Raw genomic sequence first — 7,579 nt, 5'->3', positions numbered from 1 at the left:
CAATGTCTCAGCATACCTTCAGGATCCTGATCTCCCCATTCAGCTAATACTTTAGGAGATGGCGAGAATCAAAGTGAAACTACACTATCGTGAGTTGAAACTGACCTGCCGATGTGTTGCACCTTTGTTCTTTCATCTGTTGCATTAGAAAATTTGACTGCAATCACAGAGAAGGGAGTGAGTTCATTTGATGCTCACTCATCTCCCGCAACCATATCTAGTGACAAGACACGAAAATAATTCCTGTTTGAATTCTGTAATCTTCATTGCAGTACTTAAAAACAGCTTTGTCATTTCTATTCCAGTTTTTCTGATAACAGGCAAAATGTCCAATGAGATAAACCTAATAACTTTTGGATTGCTTTAATGGACTGTGCGAGTTTGCAGCAAAATTAGTAATATGATACGAGCTAAACGTCCTTTCCAGAATTTAACACAGCGCAGGATCAGCGACATTGCAAACGTCATCGACTTCAAAAATCACCTCTGTATCTCTAGTGAGTGATGGATATTCACTCAGGGAGTCTATGGCTGGTCTTAAGTAACTGAGGTATTTCCCAAGGACAGAACACTCCACAAAATCAGATATTTTTTTGAATAAATACTGTTTTACTCAATGTTCTTTTGCAACTTTTAAATATATATGCATACAAACACATACATGCACGCCCACACACATTGAAACATATGTGTACATACACATATGTATATACATATAGCTCGCACATTCGACGGGAAGAACATTCGACGAGGAGGTTGAACAGTTCAACCACTTTACAAGGAGGTTGAACAGTTCAACCACTTTATATCGGAGCTGCCTCGTGCTCCCACCAGGAGGTTAAACAGTTCATCCACTTTATATCGGCGCTGCCTCGTGCTCCGACGAGGAGGTTGAACAGTTCTTCCACTTGACCAACACCTTCCACCCCGATCTCAAATTCACCTGGACCGTCTCAGACTCCTCCCTCCCCTTCCTAGCCCTTTCCATTTCTATCTCGGGTGACCGAATCGACACGGACATTTACTCTAAACCGACCGACTCCCACCCTGCCCCCTGTAAAAACGCCATCCCATATTCCCAATTCCTTCGTCTCCGGCGCATCTGCTCCCAGGAGGACCAGTTCCAAAACCATACAACCCAGATGGCCTCCTTCTTCAAGGACCGCAATTTCCAGCCAGACGTAGTCGACGATGCCCTCCACCGCATCTCTTCCACTTCCCGCTCCTCCGCCCTTGAGCCCCGCCCCTCCAACCGCCACCAGGACAGAACCCCACTGGTCCTCACCTACCACCCCACCAACCTCCATGTACAACGTTTCATCCGTCGTTATTTCCGCCACCTCCAAACGGACCCCACCACCAGGGATATATTTCCCTCCCATCCCCTATCAGCGATCCGAAAAGACCACTCCCTCCATGACTCCCTCGTCAGGTCCACAACCCACACCAACCCAACCTCCACTCCCGGCACCTTCCCCTGCAACCGCAAGAAATGCAAAATTTGCGCCCACACCTCCCCCCTTACTTCCCTCCAAGGCCCCAAGGGACATTTCCATATCCACCCCAAATTCACCTGCACCTCCACACACATCATCTATTGCATCCCCTACACCCGATGTGGCCTCCTCTATATTGGGGAGACAGGCCACCTACTTGCGGAAGGTTTCAGAGAACACATCTGGGACACCCGGAACAACCAACCCAACCACCCATAGCCCAACACTTTAACTCCCCCTCCCACTCCACCAAGGACATGCAGGTGCTTGAACTCCTCCATCGCCAGACCATGGCAACACGACGGTTGGAGGAAGAGCGCCTCATCTTCTGCTTGGAACCCTCCAAACACAAGGGATGAACTCATGTTTCTCCAGTTTACTCATTTCCCCTCCCCCCACCTTGTCTCAGTCAAATCCCTCGAACTCAGCACCGCCTTCCTCACCTGCAATATTCTTCCTGACCTCTCCTCCCCCACCGCACTCCTGCCTATCACCCTCACCTTGACCTCCCTCCACCTATCGCATTTCCAACGCCCCTCACCCAAGTCCCTCCTCCTTACCTTTTATCTTAGCCTGCTGGACACACCTTCCTCATTCCTGAAGAAGGGCTTATGCCCGAAACGTCGATTCTCCTGTTCCTTGGATGCTGCCTGACCTGATGCGCTTTTCCAGCAACGCATTTTCAGCTCTGACCTCCAGCATCTCCAGTCCTCAATTTCTCCTAGCACATTCAAATGGCCGACCAACCAATTCCAAATATTCTGAATTCACGCACGTGTGTGTGTGTGTGTGTGTGTGTGTGTGTGTGTGTGTGTGTGAATTCAGAACTTTAGAAATTGATGGTCGGCCATTTGAATGTTCTTCCTGTAGAACGTGAGAGCTTAGAGTTTACTGTAATGTCCCTGACATTTGAATCTATGGGAATTGCACCCAACTCCATCTCCCTGGCAACAGCTTTAGGGATCTGGAGCTGAACATTGGAACTTTGGGTAGTCTGAGGTGAATTGAGAGGACTTATATGGAGGCAGTTACACTTCAGGTACAAGAAAAAGGTCGATGGGATACAGTCGGGAGACGAAAAGGGAACAGGCAGCCAGTGCAGGCATCCACTTTGGCTATGCCCATCTGTAATAAGCATACCGTATTTGTTACTTTTTGGGGGGATGTCTTACGAGGGGTAAGCTATGGGGTACAGATCTCTGGCACAGTGTTTGTCCCTGTGATCAGAAGGGTAGGGGAGAGGGGAGGAGCGCAATAGTTATTGGGGACTACATGGTGAGGGGGACAGATTGCAGTTTCTGTGGGTACAGGGCAGGCTCATGATTGATGTGATACCTCCACGTTACCAAGGTTTGTGATGTCTCGCAGCGTGTTTTCATGGGTTGTTAACTGGGACTTCAATATTGTGGCCATTTCAGAGACATGAATGGAGCACTGAAATGAATGGTTGTTCCTTGCACCTCAGTTTCGATTTTTCAGTAAGAACAGGGAAGTCGTTAAAGAGGGAAGATGTGGCATTTTTAGTCAAAGACAGTGTTATGGTAGCAGAAAGGATATTTGGTGAGGTCCCGACTCAATCTGCTGAACTAGAATGGGCTGAGATTAAAATCAGGCAAGTGGAGGTCACCATCAAAATGTTCTAGAGATATGGAGGAAAAGATTGCAAAGATGATTCTGGATAGGAACGGAAGTAACAAGGTAGTTGTAGTGGGGAAGTTTAACTTTCCAAATATTGATTGGAAATGTTATTGTTTGAGGAGCTCTGATTGGTCAGTCTTTGTCCAATGTGTGCAGGAGGGTTTCGTGGCGCAGCATGTAGACAGGCCAACAAGAATCAAAAACATATTGGATTTGGTACTGCACATTGACGCAAGTCAACTGTTCGATTTGGAGATAATTGAGCACTTTGGTGATAGTGACCACAATTCGGTATGTTTATTTAGTGATGGATAGGAATATATATATATATATATATATATCGCAGAGCATGAGGGCTGGGAGAAAGGCCAGTATGATGCGATCAGCAAGAGTTAGGATGCACCAGATGGGAAAGTAAACGCAGGGGTTTTGCAAACCTGAAATATGGAGCTTGTTCAGGTAAGCGCTCATGCATGTCCTTGATAAGTGTGTGTGCGTCATGCAGGGAATATGAGGTTGAGACAGGGAGCCATTTTTACTCAAAAAGTTGAATTTCTTGTCAAGATGGAGAAGGCGGTGCATGTAAACATGTAATATGAAAGCTACGTTAGGGCACTTGAAAATTAAAAGCTAGCAAGTAATGGCCAAAAGAGAGAGCTACTAAGAGCAAAGAGGGGGCATTAAAAGTCTTTAGCTAGCAGGGTCATTTAAAACTCGAAAGCTTTCTCTTGTCATTTCAAGAATAAAAGAATATCTAGGATATGATTCGGGCCTGCCAAGAACAGTAGGAGGACGTCGTCAACAGAGTCCGAGGATAGGAGAGGCGCCGAATGTATATTTTTCATCATATCTCAAATGAAAAAGACAATGCTGTCGAAGAGAATTTTGAGATGCAATCTGTTAGAATAAACGAAATTGATATTCATAAAGACGAGTTGTTAGCAATTCTTGAAAGCCTGAGAATAGATTTGTCCCCTGGGCTTGATGGGATGTATCATAGGATTCTCTGGGAATCGTGGGAGGAGATTGCAGAACTTTTGACAACCAACTTTATTTCGTCAGTGTCTATGTGATTAGTGCGAGAAGACTCGAGTTCAGCAAATATTGTCCCCTTCTTCACGAAGAGTAGTAGGAAGAACGCTGGAAATTATAGAACAGTGAGCCGTATTTCCTTGAATGTGAAGTTTTGGGAAAGGTTATGAGAGATATGATTTATGATCACCTCAGCAGGAAGAAGTTGATTCGCTACAGTCAACACGATTTTGCGAATAGCAGGTTGTGGCTCACAAACTTTATTGAGCTCTTTGAAAAGGTCAACAAACAAGTGGATGAGAGTAAAGTGGTTAACATGGTGGATATCATTTTCACGAATGCACGGTTGGCCGTTGCATAAAATACAGAGACGTGGGATTGAGGGTGATTTCGCGGTTTAGATCAGTAATTGGCTTGCTGAAAGAACACAGAGTGTGGTAGTTAATGGAAAATATTCATCCTGGAGTTCAGTTATTCATGGTGTACCAGAAGGTTCCTTTTAGGGTCCACTGCTGTTTGTCACCTTTATAAATGACCTGGGTTCGAGCATGGGATGATGGATGAGTAAACTCGCAGAACACACTAAGTCGATGGAGTTGTCAACAGTGCCGAAGTTTGCTGCAGGTTACAGACGGACATGAATAATCTGCAGATCGGGGCTCAGAGGTGGCATATGGAGGTTATTGTGGAAAAGTGTGAGGTGATTTACTTTGGAATGAACAACAAGAATAAAATGTTCTGGGCTAATTGTAATATTCTTGGAAGTTTAGATGAGCAGAGCGATCTCGGCGTCTATGTATATAAAACTCTGAAAGTTAACACACACGTTGATGGATTTGTTTGCAATGAGCACAGTGTGTTAGTTTTTATTGGGAGAGGGATTGAATTTCAGGGCCAAACGATCTCTTTGCAGCTCCAGAAATTTGTCTGGTATGGCCAAACTTGTCGAGTTCTGGTCGCCACATTATAGGACGGATGTGAAAGCATTGGAAAGGTTGTAGACGAAATTTCCTCGGATGTTGCCTTCTGTGAAGGGAAGGTCTTACGACGAAAGGCTGAGGGACTTGAGGCTGTTTTTGATAGAGATAAGAAGTTTGAGAAGTGAATTAATAGAGACATAAAAGATGATCAGAGTTTGCCGTAAGGTGGACAGTGAAGGCATTTTCTTCAAATGGCGATGGTTGGCACAAGGGCATATCGATGTAATTTGAGGGTGATAGATGCCGAGGTAGCTGCCTTTCTCAGAGAGTAGTAAGAGTGCATAACGCCTTGTCTTCAACAGTCGTAGACACACCAACCTTCAGGGCAAATAAATGATCATTGGATAAACTTACGGTTTATAATGTCAAAATACTGGTCAGATGGACTTCAGACTGGTCTTACAGGTCATTGCAACATTAGTGCCAAAAGCACTTTATTGCAATGTCATATTCCGGGTTTAAACTGTTCTTCAGCTTGAAGTTGCAATCATCTCTGGTCAGTATCAGTAAAACAAACACCTGGCGAGAATCCAATGCACAACTTTGGCAGTTCATGTGCTGCCATTCTGTCATGCAAGTACAGCAAGTTAACTAACTGCACCACTGGATCTGCCGTCTAAAGGTGACGAACGGCTCCTGATCTTACCACTGGGCCCCTCAACCCAATTACTCATTTTTTTTTTCTGTGTATCTGAAATGAAACGCAGTGCAGAGGTGGTTATACTCATAATGGATCATCGATTATGAAGCATCAGCTTCAGGAAAATGGCATAGATAAATGTGGTGAAAATCGGTTTTATTGAATACTGCGTACATTTACCTTGGCTTCCTGCGTTGGTCACAGGCAATGTTATGTGGCCATTGTCCTGGGATTTTCCTTCTATCGGCTTCAATTCATCAGACAATTCGATTCACTGATATTTCACCAACTTCCTTTGGCATGTACATTTGAGACATCGACCCACACTGCACACAATATCAACAATGTTCAACATACTATGTGCACGAGCATGTGGCATGGTTTTTATGCACAGTGAAGATTAAATAATGTTCTGCAAGGGCAAATTAAATTCAGTTTAATTCGTAAAGTCGCAAGAATCCAGAGTAAGATTCAAAATGTCAGAAATTCACGTTCATTATCTTGGCCAGAATTCCATCCCAGCAAAGGGGAAATCTGCCCCTGAATCCCCTGAATCCATGCAATTGCTTGCTCCATGTGTCCACTTGGAAACCTATATGAAGGAACATTCAGCCTGAAGGAGAACTTGTGAGAATCTTCCGCTGTATGATCTAAAGCTGAAACAAGAGCTGTCTATTCCAGCTGGGAGGGAAGCGAAGTGGAGATGAGACCAAAATATTATTTGGCGTTTAATTCATATTGTCCTCATTGTGATTATTTAAAAACCTTGGCCAGAAATGGCACAGACACAAAGGAGCAGAAGGAGGCCATTCTTAACACCGATCCTGTCCTGCCACGTAATTTGATATCATCATGGCTCACAGAACAATTTTATGTCTTTTTCCAGTCCATCCACAACATCGTACTGGCTAACAGGTATTTATCGGTCTCTACCATAAATAGACATCGATAATGTAAAACTGTGGGAGGAAAATGTTCCGTTTCGAGACAGTTAGGTTTATGCACGAATATTACTGGTTTCTGGTCTGACCACTTTGCAAAACATAAATTAAAACTCGACTCTGATGGGATTCGAACCCACAACCTTTGAATAGCAACCTGAATAGAGATGTAAAAGTCCAACGCGCTTTCCATTGCGCCACAGAGCCGCGCCAGCCGTTACCTTTAAGCACACTAGTTTGCCTTTGACGCATTGCATTCAGGACACCCATCTCGCGCCTTTCTGTCCTCGTCACACTTTCTGGTCCTTATCCACTCGTGCTCTGGCTCATCAAGTGTTTGGCTACAGACTGCTGAAACGTTCTCATGACACTTACCTTTACCACATATTCAGATAATGATTTCCAGATAATTAATACTCTATAGGTGAAAGTATTCTTCCTAAATCTCCTTCTTGTCTCCTGTCTTTCATTTATGTTACTCTGTTCCTTCCCAATACAGGCTTATCCCTGTCACACATATCTATCCTCTTCATAAAATGAGCACGTTAATCGGTTTCTTATTCAGCCTTCTCTGCACTTAGAGCAACATCCCCAGCCTAGCTCGCGTACCTTCACAATGGGAGTGGTCAAACCCTTTCCATTCTTTTCATCTCCTGTGAAATTCTCCTCCTGCATTCAGACGCTTCCAGTATCTGGCGATTACAACAGAAAAACAAAGTTCTCAGAAGAAAACCCAAAAGGTCTGAACAAAATCAGCAGCTCTTGTCTATCTCTGATGAGGAAGGAAAGTTAACGCTTCGAGTCCAACGAACCGTCTTCAGAACTAATGGGATGGGAGGGTAGGTGAAGAAT

The 7,579-nt window shown here is 44.4% G+C and overlaps 1 non-coding gene across 1 annotated transcript; it reads right to left on the bottom strand.

The window, feature by feature from the left end:
• Positions 1-6,842: 6,842 nt before the first annotated feature.
• trnak-uuu (transfer RNA lysine (anticodon UUU)) lies at positions 6,843-6,934 on the bottom strand. Its single transcript is given in 2 exon segments — positions 6,843-6,878; positions 6,898-6,934. It is a non-coding gene; the product is annotated as a tRNA-Lys (tRNA).
• Positions 6,935-7,579: the final 645 nt, after the last annotated feature.

Source organism: Chiloscyllium plagiosum, unplaced genomic scaffold (assembly GCF_037043375.1).
Source record: "Chiloscyllium plagiosum isolate Xiang-an unplaced genomic scaffold, Cpla_swu_hap1 HiC_scaffold_45, whole genome shotgun sequence".
NCBI classification, from domain to species: Eukaryota; Metazoa; Chordata; class Chondrichthyes; order Orectolobiformes; family Hemiscylliidae; genus Chiloscyllium; species Chiloscyllium plagiosum.
This window is presented reverse-complemented; position numbering and strand designations above follow the sequence as displayed.